Source organism: Hydra vulgaris, chromosome 10 (genome assembly GCF_038396675.1).
Source record: "Hydra vulgaris chromosome 10, alternate assembly HydraT2T_AEP".
In the NCBI taxonomy this organism is placed as follows: Eukaryota; Metazoa; Cnidaria; class Hydrozoa; order Anthoathecata; family Hydridae; genus Hydra; species Hydra vulgaris.
In genome coordinates, this window is record NC_088929.1 from 10,080,499 (window position 1) to 10,096,216 (window position 15,718).

The 15,718-nt window shown below is 26.9% G+C and overlaps 1 long non-coding RNA gene across 1 annotated transcript; it reads right to left on the reverse strand.

Annotated features, from left to right (window-relative positions):
* Positions 1–1,183: 1,183 nt before the first annotated feature.
* LOC136086496 (uncharacterized) lies at positions 1,184–7,426 on the reverse strand. The gene is made up of 3 exons (XR_010641369.1): positions 7,287–7,426; positions 1,678–1,745; positions 1,184–1,363 (listed from the first exon to the last, which is right to left on the reverse strand). It is a non-coding gene; the product is annotated as an uncharacterized LOC136086496 (long non-coding RNA).
* Positions 7,427–15,718: the final 8,292 nt, after the last annotated feature.

The following is a 15,718-nucleotide window of genomic DNA, read 5'->3' on the forward strand; positions in this document are numbered from 1 at the left end:
TTTGACAAAGTCGATCGTGCGTTTCTACTGCAAATTCTTCAAAAATTTGATCTCGGAGAAAATTTTATACCTTTTGTTAACACTCTGTATTCAGAAGTTATGGCATCTCTTATGAATTGTAGTTTTTTGTCGGTCTTCTTTCCTACGGAAAGAGGAGTCTGATAAGGTGACCCTCTCTCTCTACTGATGTACGTTTTTGTTGCCGAAGCTCTTGCTTTGGTGGTCAGAGCGGATAGCAGAATAGAGGGTTTCCCACTAGCAGGAATACCGAAACCCCTCAAATTACAGCTGTACGCTGAAGATTTGAACTTTTTTTTCGAAAAAGTAAAACTGTTTGAAAAAGATAGTGGTTCAGTGATCAATGCCTTAAAAACCAAGGGTCTTGCTCTTGGGGGTTTTAATCCTAAAATGTACCCGGAATTGGATAACATAGAGTGGAACAATAACACCGGTTTCAAATTATCGGGTGTTACTTTTTACACCAGACTGAGTAATACTACCGATTTCAACTGGCTAGTAACTCTAAACAAAGTAGAGAAAAACTCAAGTTTCTGGGACTACGTACTTTATCACTTAAGGGAAAGACTAATTTGATAAATACGCCCAGTGAAAAAGCGCACATGGGATACGCGTGGATTTTTTCCACATGTAACCCATGTGGGGATTATTATTTTGTCCCATGTGGGTTTCATATGATAAATCCCACATGGATTCCATATGGTAAATCCCATATGGGATACGCGTGGGTTTTTACCACATGTAACCCATATGGGGATTATTATTTTGTCCCATGTGGGTTTCATATGGTAAATCCCACATGGGTTTTATGTGGTAAATCCTACATGGGATATAGGTGGAAAATACGACATGTTATAGATCTTAAATGCCACATATTTTAATCCAAATGGTATAAAAGTAGTCAATACTAGACAAATGAAAGTCCGAATGCTTCTATGATAATTTTAAAAATTCTTTTAATTTAAAAATTACTTAAATAGTAATTTAAAATTAATCATCGAAGCTTTCAGAGAGGCTTAACTTAATCTGGTATTTGCTACTATATCCCATTCGGTATTCAAAACGTGTAGCATTTTTGATCTTTTACATGTGATGTTTTCCACCTATAACCTATGTGGGATTTACCTTAAACTATTATGACAAAATTTTATAAAATTAAAAAACGTGTTGCAAAATGAATTTATTTAAAAATAAATGCTATTAATCAATACATCCAAAACGAATATTAAAAATATTATTTTTTCTTTTGCGATTTACACGCCGTTTTTTGTCAATTGAATTAATTAAATCGCTTCGGCTTATATATATCGGTTTTTAGTATCTTCTAACTTTCTTCAAACATTTTCTAAAAAAAAAAAAAAATATAAATACAAATATATATAAATATAAATATAAACATAAATATAAATATATATATATATATATATATATATATATATATATATAGAGAGAGAGAGAGAGAGAGAGAGAGAGAGAGAGAGAGAGAGAGAGAGAGAGAGAGAGAGAGAGAGAGAGAGAGAGAGAGAGAGAGAGAGAGAGAGAGAGAGAGCAATTTTAATAAGGAACCTTATTAGTCGAGCAATTTTAATTATTAGCCAGTTTGAAGTCATTAATGACTACAATATTTCACAAATAATTATTTCCTAATTTATTACTTACAATGACTAACGTTTATGCGTAATTGAACACATATTATGCGTAATGATCTTGAACCCATGAGGAGAATCCTGAAAAAAAGTGATCAATAAGGAAAAGTAGTTAAACAAAAAAACGAAAACAAAAATGTAAAAACCTACTTTTTCAATGATGTAGACTTCTATAATAACAGGCCTTGACATCGCGCAAAATGCCGTAAAAACTGAAGGCCGATTAAACTTTCACTTTTACTTATATTGATATATTTTTATATTAGGTAGGGTGTAATGGCAGCCTATGTTTTCTAATAATAATCTCTAGTAAAAACGGAAATATAAAAAGAAAACCAAAAAATTGTTAAAAGATAATCATATTTTTCGTATTTCAAATTTCATTAAGAATATTTATGTAATATTAAATAGTATCAATAACAAGCAGAACCATAACAAAGTATATATCTATATATTAGAAAGATAACTGTATTTTTAATTTTTTTTGCTAAAAATGGTAACAATAAAAATCACCAACAATAAAAAACACCAATAAAAGTTGATTCAAGCAAAAAAAAAGTTTTATCAATATATCTCAACAGGGTTAAAGTCCTTATACTTGGCAACTTGTAGTCAATACACATACAATCATATAAACTTCGTCGCATAGCAAAATACTCATATGCTCTACATATAATATCTGAAGTATATAAAACTTCACCAACATTAACTTTTCTCATAGCATTAAGGTGTTCGAATTTCGTATTTCAAATTTCATTAAGAATATTTATGTAATATTAAATAGTATCAATAACAAGCAGAACCATAACAAAGTATATATCTATATATTAGAAAGATAACTGTATTTTTAATTTTTTTTGCTAAAATGGTAACAATAAAAATCACCAACAATAAAAAACACCAATAAAAGTTGATTCAAGCAAAAAAAAAGTTTTATCAATATATCTCAACAGGGTTAAAGTCCTTATACTTGGCAACTTGTAGTCAATACACATACAATCATATAAACTTCGTCGCATAGCAAAATACTCATATGCTCTACATATAATATCTGAAGTATATAAAACTTCACCAACATTAACTTTTCTCATAGCATTAAGGTGTTCGAATTTCGTATTTCAAATTTCATTAAGAATATTTCTGTAATATTAAATAGTATCAATAACAAGCAGAACCATAACAAAGTATATATCTATATATTAGAAAGATAACTGTATTTTTAATTTTTTTTGCTAAAAATGGTAACAATAAAAATCACCAACAATAAAAAACACCAATAAAAGTTGATTCAAGCAAAAAAAAAGTTTTATCAATATATCTCAACAGGGTTAAAGTCCTTATACTTGGCAACTTGTAGTCAATACACATACAATCATATAAACTTCGTCGCATAGCAAAATACTCACATATGCTCTACATATAATATCTGAAGTATATAAAACTTCACCAACATTAACTTTTCTCATAGCATTAAGGTGTTCGAATAGAATATTTGATTGAAGCGAACTTTCTTTATTTTTTAAAAATCTAACTGCTTCAAATAAAGCTGATTTTGTTTTTATTAACTTTAATTTGTTTACAGCTAAATATGAAATATTACAAATTGTGCCATTATGGTTAGCTACAAATGAATAATCATTGAAAATTACTAAAATAAATAATGAAACACCAAGTTTGTACATTTTTGATTGTATGTGTAAACTTTTTTTATTAAGCTGGAAAACAATAACATCGTTATTATCACTTAACAAAGATTGAATATCGTCAAATATAATTTCATCCTCTTTTAGAAAATCATTTAACTCATCTGGTAAAATGCTTCGAAAACCGCTTGAAGTTACATTTTTTCTAACTTTACTTGCTGGTGTGGCTAAACAACTAGGCGGAATATTTTAAAAACAGATGGTGGGTTTAAAGGTCGTTGCTTCCCATATTTGCTTTCAAAAGGTGCTTCATTTGGCCAATGCAGTTGACATAATGCTGTATAGTCTGTAACAATAAAACCAGTTCTTGGGATAGCTTCACTACATCTTTTTCTCTCCTCTAGATTCTTCGGGAATTTATAAATTAATATTTTTGTCGTAGTTGAGTATTGATATTTTTGTTGTAGTTGTAATTGATATTGTAGTTGTATAAATTGATATTTTTGTTGTAGTTGAGATAGTTCGACTTGCAAAGAGATACACAGCATTTTAAAGGCATTTTTAAGGCATTTTAATTATTAAAAAAACTTATCGTTAGTTTGACAATATTATTACCTTACAAAGTTAACGCCTTGAACCTTACATCAACATCAAGACAATAACAACGTTATTGTCTTGATGTTGGGCTATCTAATTTATAAACCAATCACATTTTAAAGATTTATTAAAAAAGCGCGAACACAAACTTTCATCTAATGTTAAAAGATGAAAATGTTAACACAGTATTAGGAATTGGCCTTCAGTTTAACAACTTTGTTGCGCGATGTCAAGGCCTGTTATTATAGAAGGCCGCGGTCACACATAATATAATATTCTGAAACTAATAAACAAACATCTAAATTTCTATAAGTAAATTTATTCTTTGATCATTGCCTTCATATCCTATCTTATTTTCATATCATAATCTATTATGGAATTATTTATATAACATATCACAACAATATTATTAAATTTGTGATGTTCAAATATCATATGAACATTCTCTAACATGTTCATATGATATTTGAATATAGTTCTTGAGTATATTATCTGCAAACAATTGACTGATGCAAGTTCTAATGTTGTCAAAAACCAAGCATGCATGCATGGGACACTGCAGTGTCCCACAAAGAAATGCAGGTTTGAAAGTCAAATTTTCTTTATTAAAAAAAAAAAAAAAAATAGGGAGGAGATAAGGAGGTTTCTGTAACTTTTTTTAGGCTCCAAAACTTTTAACTTTATATATAATAAGGTTCATAAAACTTAAGGGACTAACGAAGTACATTGAGGAACAAAAACAGGATATTTACTGAAACTTTTAAATTTTTAATCTGGAGTACCACAGTGTAATTGGGAATAAAGTCTTTGGGTCCAGTATTCAAAGTAATATGATCTAAAGTAATATATAAATTAAATAAAATGCTTTAAAATGCATGCAGTTATACATATAACTCCTGATAGTTAACTATATGTATAACTAGTTATACATAAAATTTATTATATAAACTTATTTTTTAAGGTTATGCTTGAACAAATTAGAACCAATTAATTCAAATTCAAGATTTAGTTCAAGTTCAAGTTATTTGTTCATTGTTTTTTCACTATTTTATATTTATTTGTTCAAATATTTTAACTAGTACTAATTCTTACTACAGTAAGAATATTTATCATTGTTGAACGTGATTTTATTAGTAACTTAATTTTACTATCAACATATTTTGACAACACCCTTTACATTTTAAATGATGACAGCTTTACTTTTCTATTGATGTTAAATTTATTACGTTTCAATAACTCAGATTGAATTTTAACTGAATTATTGTAAGCTTTGTAAGGGTTTGTTGTATCTCATATGGTGTTGTAAATAAAGTAAAAATAATATATATATATATATATATATATATATATATATATATATATATATATATATATATATATATATATATATATATATATATATATATAGTATTTAGGCTATGGGATCATCCATAAATGATGCCAGTAGATAGAGGGGCAGTGTGAGTTTAACAATAATTGACAATGGGGAGGAGATGTTGAGACCAAAATAATGTCAATTAAAAAATTGAATTAAAAAAAAAAGTAAAATATTTTATTTTAAAAAAAAGTAAAACAATTTATGCTAGCTATGAGCAGGTTTTAGAGGTATTTACACCAACAATGTGGTCTAAAAACTTCTTGCTTTTGTTGCTTAAAACTGTAGAGGATCATAGGAAAAACAATTTAAATTCAGAAATTAGCTTGCTTATCTGAAAGAACAATTTACGCATTTTTTTTTTTTACTTTTAGTACTGTTGAGAATAAATGTATAACTGAACCAGAAAAAAATTGATGGTATATGCATTTTTTATATTATATTAAAAATTCAGATATACCATCATAATACGATAACAAAAACTGACATCATTTTCAATGGGAAATGGCAAAAAATTGACTGAGTTTGATAAAGGGTGAAGTTGTTCAACAAACCGGGTCATCATCTGACATCATTATGCATAGATGACCCTACAATTTAAGTAAAATAAGTAATCAATTTGCCATATTTCTCTTTAGAAAGTGTAAGAAAAAAGCATTGTTATGCTGAGAACCTACCTATTGAGCAAGCTTTGACCACCTATTTTACAAATTTGAGAGACAGAAGTGGAAGTGCGAATCACAAAAGAACTAATAACAATGCTCTAAATTGATTTTAACTTTGTAGACTAGCATTAATATAGTATTTAGTAATAATACATGATTTTTATAATTTGTATTTATTTCCATTAATTATCAGTTGTCAGTCTCCATTTTATAAAATGAATTAAAAAACTATTTATTTATAGTATAATAATAATACATAAATACTAGTTTCCTAATGCTATTATCATCACAATGTTAATGGTATTCGTTTTAAAGTGAAATTTTGTATCAATTTTATTGTTTTAATGTTATATTTATATATATATATATATATATATATATATATATATATATATATATATATATATATATATATATATATATATATATATATATATATATATATATATATATATATATATATATATATATATATATATATATATATACATATATATATATATATATACAAAGCTTTCAATAATTCAGTTAAGATTCAATCTGAGTTATTGAAACGTAATAAATTTAACATCAATAACAACATAAAATCACGTTCAACAATGATAAACATTCTTACTGTAGTAAAATATAGTACTAACTGATAAATTTGAACAAATAAATATAAAATTAACAAAAACAATGAATAAATAAAAACATTAACTTGAACTTTAACTAAATCTTGAATTTGAATTAATTGGTACTAATTTATTCAAGCATAACCTTAAAAAATAAGTTTTTATAACAAATTATATGTATAAATAGTTATACATATAATTAACTATCAGGAGTTATATGTATAACTATATGCATTTTAAAGCATATTATTTTATTTAAACATTACTTAGATCATATTACTTTGAAAACTGGATCCAGAAGCTTTATTATCAATAACACTGTGGTACTCCAGATTAAAAATTGAAAAGTTTCTGTAAACATCCTGTTTTTGTTTCTCAATGTAGTTCGTAAGTCTCTTAAGTCTTAAGGACCTTATTATATCTAAAGTTAAAAGTTTTGGAGCATAAAAAAAGTTACAGAAACCCATCCTATTTTTTTCTTTTTTAATAGAGAAAATTAGGAATTCTTTGACTTTCAAACCTGCATTTCTTTGTGGGACACTGCAGTGTCCCATGCATGCAAGATTGGTTTTTGACAACATTTCAACTTGCATCAGTTAATTGTTTGCAAATAATTTACTCAAGATCTATATTCAAATAACTATAATATTATCCTAATAATACGTCTATTTGCACAAATCTTAATCTTATTTCTATAAGGAAAGATAAAAATTATTCGCGGTACTTACATACTTGCTTGCCATTCTCTTTATTAATATAAAATAATTTCTCACAAAATAAACGTAACGCAATGCAATGTCGATTTAAAAAATTTTTTTTTAGTTTTTTTTTAGTTTCCAGCTTTTAAATTAATTCCCATGCAAATCCCACGTGGGATTTCCCATGTGTGTAAATACCATATGGTTCCCACATGTAACCCATGTGGAATTACCCACATGGGTTTAAGGTGACAAATTTCCATACGGATACCACATGGGAAAATCCGTCCCACATAAATCCCATAAATCCCACACGGAACCCACGCGGAACCCATGTGGGACGCGATTTTATTTTTCACTGGGCGCTAGCAATGTCAAAAGTGTGGTTTCTTGCAAACGTGCTGCCCATTTCCCGAATGGGTAATAGAACGTCTGCCCAGAGCCATTTTTGAAATTCTGTGGCAAAAGACCAATTTCAATCCAGCCAAGAGAGAGACACTAACTTTACCCGTCTCAAGCGGGGGTCTCGGAATTTTATCACCAAAGGAGAAAGGTATTGCACTTCGCCTCAAAATACTCATTCAACTAAAGGAATGCTGAGAGGATAAATCTCACGATTATTACTACTTTTCAAGGTATTGGTTGGCAAGTTCACTTATAAAATTTACAAGCCAAAACTAAAGCTGGAATTTTTTAAAGCAAAACAATTTTTCAAAACACAGGGACAACAAAACGTCTCAGTACTACAAAACAACAATTGAAATATAAGGCAAAAATGGGTCACTATTTAAGATCCCCCTCAACAAAAAATTTTTACTTAGAAGTGGCAAAAAACAAAAAGAGTGCCAGCAGAACTTTTCTGGAACGGTTCAACAAAAACAACAATGCCGTGGACCCAAATTTTGAAAAAAAATTTTGCTTCCCACGCATGCGGACCAACACAAAATATCCTCTTTCGTTTTCTACACAACAGTCTACATTCTGCGGCCTTGCTAGCCAAAAGCACAAGGCAACAGATCGTTAAAAATAACAAATGCAAAACTTGTGGTAAAATTGAGGACAATCTTCATATCTTTGGTACTTTCCTCCTTCTGTTGAAATATGGGAGTATTTTAAACATGTATATAACTCCTTGACATCCCAAAACAAATTTTCACCGATAAATTAGATTTTCTCGGTTGAAACAGTGAATTTATCGGAGAAAAAACCTACCTCGCAACTGCTGTTGACAGTCACTCAAACCATTATGAGTGAAATATGGAACAGCAGATGCCACCATATGTTTAAGAATTCGAAAATTGACCCAAAGGCAGTGATCAAGATAATTACCAGAAACATCAGGAATGTTATTACTTTAAAATATAATTATCATGTCCGTAGAAATACCGCGGACATTTTTTGGTCAACTTTTTTTGTATTAAAAACGTTTTTTGTCAAATAGAGAATGGGAACCTGAAACTAAACATATAAGCTAAACTAATACACTGGCTCATAGCAAGAACTAAATGTTTAGCTAAGTGTTCCTGTTCCTTGCAAATAAACTTTTCTTTTTTTAAAACAAAAATATAGTTATTTATAATTAGACAATCAATGCCAGCGCTTATTTTATAATATATAATTTACTATTTGCATGTTTTTTGTATCTTTCGTAACGCGGTGTTTGTGTAAAAGTCCTGTATTTTTTTATTTTTACTTAATAAAATCTTTCTTTACTAAATATACTTAATTAATCTTTACTAACTTCATCTTCAACCTTTTTCCATATTCTCGATTTTTTTCCGCACAGCGGCTCAAAAATAAAAAAAACACAAAAAAATTAAAAATTAAAAAATACAAAAAAACAAAAAAACAAAAAAATGTATTTACATAAAGAGTCAAGAAATTATTTCAAATATATTCTTAAATAATTCAGGATAAATGAAAGTTAAATTTATGTGAAAAAGCTTTTGTTAATATAATAAACACATATTCCAAGAATATATATAAACGAAAATATATATAAAATGAAGAAAAAATGCAAAACTTTTTGTAAACAGTAAATGCTTATTTATTATGCAGAAATAGTATAAAAATTTGTAAATGTTTATTATTTTGTAAATAAAAAAAATAAAAAAATAAGTTCATACATGCAAATATAATATAAGTATATAAATATATATATATTTATATATTTAAATATTTTAATATAAAAATTTATATTAAAATATTTGTTATCAGTTTGGGAAGTTCATACCTAAAAAAAATAAATTAAAATGAAAAACGACCGTAAAATTAATTGTTTTAATTAATTGGCAAAATAAATTGACTTAACCCACAAATTGGCAGTCCATCTGTTCAAATAACTCAAGGACACTCTCAACGTCTCATCAAAGAGTTCTTTAGTGTGGTGCAACCAAAAAACAAGGCCCGGCGTTGTATTTTATGTCAGCATTGCGTAATATTTTATGTTGTATTTTACGTTGGCCCAACGTTGTATTTTAAGTTGATTTAATGTTAAATTTTACGTTTGCAAAACGTTATATTAAAATTTTATTATGATTAAGTTTATTTGTTTTCTATTTTTGTATATATATATATATATATATATATATATATATATATATATATATATATATATATATATATATATATATATATATATATATATATATAGATATATATATATACAAAAATAGAAAACAAATAAACTTAATCATAATAAAATTTTAATATAACGTATTGCAAACGTAAAATATAACATTGAATCAACTTAAAATACAACGTTGTGCCAACGTAAAATACAACATAAAATATTACGCAATGCTGACATAAAATACAACGCCGGGCCATGTTTTTTGGTTGCACCACACTAAAGAACTCTTTGATGAGACGTTGAGAGTGTCCTTGAGTTATTTGAACAGATGGATTGCCAATTTGTGGGTTAAGTCAATTTATTTTGCCAATTAATTAAAACAATTAATTTTACGGTCGTTTTTCATTTTAATTTATTTTTTTTAGGTATGAACTTCCCAAACTGATAACAAATATTTTAATATAAATTTTTATTGTAGGTATCTTTTAGTTTGTTGACTTTTCAAAAATTAAATTCAAGAGCAAAATTTCTATACTTAGCTTTAAAATTGAATATTTTATTTTTGATTTTCTAAGATAAGCCTTAGAGGTAAGTGCCGCGATACGAAATAGAGTAACGTGATAGTTTTGTTTTTTTATTGGTACTTTAAAATTTTTTATTCCTCGAGTGTCGTATCTATTTCTATTGCATTTAAAAAACTCTTTCGAAAAATGTGATGGCAGAAATCCAAGTTTTATATTAAACCATGAACAACTTATCTTTATTAAATACTATTCTTGTAGCATGTTTTTTGTTAAGTATCTCTTTAAAACTTTGTCGCTTTGGTTCTTTCGATAACTTTATTTACTATTTTTAGAAATGGTAATATTTGGTATAGATTTTTTTCTTTGATTGAAATGGAATTTAATGTAGTTGTTTTTTTCTGTATTCAATGATAATTTTTTAGATTTAAACAAAGTATGAAGCTTTTCAAGTTCATTATTTGCAGTTTCAAAGAGTTCTGTGATAGAAGTAGATAAATAAAATAAATTAGCATCATCTGCAAACATTATTTTTGAGACTTTTGTAAGGTCATTGATGCATAGCTAGAAGAGTAAGGGAGCTAGAATGGAACCTTCGGGAACTCTGCATTTAGTTTTAAGCAATTTTAAAAGTATATTTTTATCCGTAATGACAGATTGCTGTCTATTGATAAAAAAGCTCTCAAACCATTGTAAAGCAACGCTTTTAATGCCATACTTTTCCATCTTTTTAAAGAAATATAGCATGATTAACATTGTTGAATGTTTTTGATAGGTCAATAAAGTTTCTAGAACAAATTTGTTATTATCAAAAGAGTCATTTATTTTATTTACACAATATAATATAGCATATTCGGTTGAATGTTGCTTTTGAAATCCGAGTTGTTTTTTATTCAAAATATTGTTATTAGTTAACTATTCGTTATAGAAGTTTAGAAAAGACTGGAAGGATTGAGATGAGTCTGAAGTTATTAAGTGAAAATGTTTCTCCAGTTTTATATATTGGTACAACTTTATATATATACCTACGTTATACCAACGTAGGTATCTTTATAAAAGTTTTTCAACCATTTTTTAATATTTTCATGCATTTTGACAGTAACTTATACCTTAAAAAGTCCTAATATTTTCACGCAATGCATAAGCCAAGTCAATCCACGCTTTAAATAGCAAATCAACACTTTGGTCTTAAAATAAAAATGGTATATGTAGCAGTAAAAAAAATAATAACATTTTTTTTTTGGTATTACATAGTAGAACACTCATGTAACTTTTTTTTTTTTTTTTTTTTTTTTTTTTTTTTTTTTTAAAATATATATTTGCCGTATATTAAAATTTACAATGAAATAAATCGTGTTAATAGATAAGAGAGCTGGAGCAAGCAGAAGACATAAACTGTCTTATCATCAAGCCCCATTTACATTGAAAAAAAATCGTCAGCTTATATATAAAAAAAAGAAAAGTAGCAAAGTACATAATAAGCATTTTACACGTTAGTTACAATATAAATATAAGTGTTGAAATATAATGCAATATATCAAAAATTAACAAAAGTTAAATAAAAATAAAACAGCAACAAAAGAGAAGTAGTGTCAATAACTATTTTTTAGATAATTTATATTATTTATTTTAAAAGAGATATTTTAAATCAAGGTCATTTTGCAATAAGAGACTCTTAGATTCTTTCCTGAATTGTTCCAAAGAGATGTTTTGAATATTATTTTTTTTTGTAATAAATTTAAAAAAATGTTTCCACAGAAACGGTCCACGATATTGAATTTGGTAAGAACCTAGTTTTAAATTAGTTTTTGGTACAATGAAGTTGTTAATTGAAAATTTAGTAGGATACTTGTGCGAGATTTCACTAAAGTAAGACTGAAACACAATAGGAGAAAGCCCACGTTTTATTTTAAACATGAATTGTAGAACCTGGTGTATATTAAGTTTATAGATACTTAGGGCACCAAGCTTCCTTAAAAGAGGTTCGCAATGAAAAGTTCTGTGTGCACCAAATACAATCCTGCATGCGTGTTTTTGCTTACTATAAAGTTTTTTTAATTTACTATAATTAGTACTACCCCATACAATATTACAGTACGAGATAAAACTATGAATAAATGAAAAGTATATTTTTTTTAAGGAAGCAGTGTTAAGATATGGTTTAGTTTTATATAATATGGAAATATTTATTGAGATTTTATTTTCTATGTATTTTATATGTGGTTTCCATGACAAATTTTCATCTAGTATTACTCCTAAAAAATTAACGATTGGTTCCCTTTTAATAAATGTTTTATTGATTATAAGATTGGGTAATTTTAGAGGAACATCATCACCTTTACTAGGTTTGGAGAATAAGATAAATTTAGTTTTTTCTACATTTAACGAAAGCCTATTACTTGTAAACCACTCGTTTATTTTTAATAGTTCTTCATTAAATATATTAAAAAGAACTTTTATGTTTTTGTCGGAATAAAAAAGATTGCAGTCGTCTGCAAACAATATAACATTTAAAATATTTGATGCTAAGTACAAATCATTTATATACAATAAAAATAATAATGGTCCTAAGATTGAACCTTGTGGCACACCACAAGTTATGTGTTTTTCTTTTTCAGTTTTTTTATAAATAATACATTGTGACCTGTTTGCTAGATAATCTTCAAACCAAAGTAAGTTTTTATTTCTTACTCCATAGAGTTCCAGTTTTTTTATAAGTATCTTATGGTTAACAGTGTCAAAGGCTTTTGACAGATCAATAAAAACTCCTAAGGTAAAATAGTCATTATTGAATGCATTTGTTACATGATTAATCAGTTCAATTACCGCATGGTTAGTTGAATTATCTTTTTTAATCCCAAATTGTTTACTGTACAGCAAACTGTTTGACATCAAATAGTTATAAAGTCTGTTATACATAATTCTTTCCAATAATTTTGAGAAGCAAGGTAAGACGGAAATTGGTCTGTAGTTGGAAATATTAGTTTCGTCACCAGATTTAAAAATTGGAGTGATTACGGCAACTTTAAGTTTTTTTGGCACAACACCTAGTTTTAGTAAAAGGTTAAAAATATGAAATAATGACGGTTCAATGATATCGTAAACTGATTTAACAACATTTACACTAATTTTGTCAATGCCGGCACTTTTATTACTTTTAAGACTATTAAATGCATTTTTTAACTCGCTTAGATTTAAATTAGATTCTTCCATAATAGTATTACACGGTTTGATATAAGATTCAAACTCTATGGTACTTGGTGGAATTTTACTAATATTTTGAAACTAATATTTTGAAAATAGTGACCGAATAGCACAGTAATCGGTAACGTTCTGTGGTATAAGTAGCAAAAAACTAACAAAATTTAAATTAAAACTGCCATCAATCTTTAAGCAGTTCACTAGCCCGGCTGAAATTTTATCCAGTGTTTGGTGCGGTCATATTCTACATTTGCACCAATTTCTATCAAATTATATAAAGTGGTTTTTATTCTACAAGTGTTTTTATTGTCGCATTATAAAGTCAAAATTTTATTGAGTTTGAACATTCAAAATTAATTATTTTCCGTGGGAAAACTTTAAAGATTTAAAAATTTGCATCACAGGGTATAAATTCTTGGATCATCTAGGTTGGCATTATTGGGATCCGTGAGTACTAAACAAATTAAGAAATCGTTTAAATAAACATATTTTTAAATAAACATACTTTATTTTAATTATATTACTCATTTATTCATATATAATTTATAGTAATATTTCTTGAGGGTCAAAAATAGTAAATTACAACCAGGGTTGTCAGATATTTTGCGAAATGCGGTAGCCAGAAATAACCAAAAGTGGCCAAAAAACAGCCGAATTCTGGGCGATGGATTGGGTTTAATTTTGAAAATGCATGAAAATCTTATTGGCTTTTTTTTTTTTTTTTTTTGTATTTCAGTTATTTTGTTGTTTAACAAAAATAATCAACATACATATATACAAGAAAGAAAAAATACGTCCGTAAAAACGAACTAGACAGTAAAATACAAGAACGTTTTTGTATATACAATATAACATATAATTTTTACTTATTACAATGAGGCTCAAAAAAGATGAAGATGAGAATTTGTCATCGCAATCTTTTCATAGAGCCTCTATATATTTTCAATAGAATATAGATATTATATTAATAACCTTAATGGGCATAAAACTGCTGCGCTGATCAGTAATCAAATAAAGATAAAAAACTTAAAAAATAAAATAAAATAACTTCAGAGTTACTCAAGCTTTAAAAATTTCATTTTTGATTTGTAACTTAATTGAACTTAATGACTTTGCTATACATTTAAATCCTTTTTGATAGATATTTCATATATTTGGACTTCTATACGCAATGCTATATTCACCATATTTATTAACGTTTTGAGGCAGTTTATATGTGTTACTTATATTTGCTCTTAGATAATAGTTTTTATTTCTATTTATTTCAAACTTGTTGTTAAGGTTTTCAGGAGAAAGATTATTGTTGAATCTATATGAATATATTACTGGTAGGACTCCAGAAGATCACATGACCTTATCATGAAGCCCTTTACAATCTATATAAAAAAAGAAATTGTACATTAAAAAATTACATATGCGATATAATACTCTTCAGATGTTAAGCAAGTTTTAACATAATATTTTATAATATAGGTATATAACATTCTCAATATTGAATAATATTATAATATAAAGTATTCAATATATGTTGTATAAATTATATTCTTTATATAGTAAACAAAAATAATGTATTAAATCATATTAACTTGAAATACTAAAAATAGATGAATATATTTTATGTTGAAAATATTATTTCTTTTAATTTCATTTTAAAGGAAGAAAAAGACCACTTGAAAAAAAAAATCAAAGTTAGGTAATACTATTTTATTCCAGAGAAATGGACCACAATAACAAATACAAAATTGGTCAATTTTTGTTTTGCAAAATGGCTCTTGAATATTTTTACTACAACGAAGTTCATATTTATTTTTGGGTTTCAAATTATAGAGATTTATAAATACACTAGGAGATACATTTTCTTTACATTTCAGCATAAAACATAAATTATTAAAAATATTTAGTTTGTATATATTTAAAACTTTAAATTATATCTGCATTAAAAACAATAACAATGTAAAAGTTTGAAAATAACATTATTTTACATTTAATAAAATCAAAATGTTAATAACCCAATTAAAAAATAAAAAAATAATGGAATAAAAAAGCCAAACAAAGCTAAGTTGTCGATAAACCGATTATTTTTTGCTGTGGTCAGTTTTACGGATTTAGCCACGAAGTGGCCGATCCGGCAACCCTGACTACAACCTCGTCATTGTCAACAGAAGCAT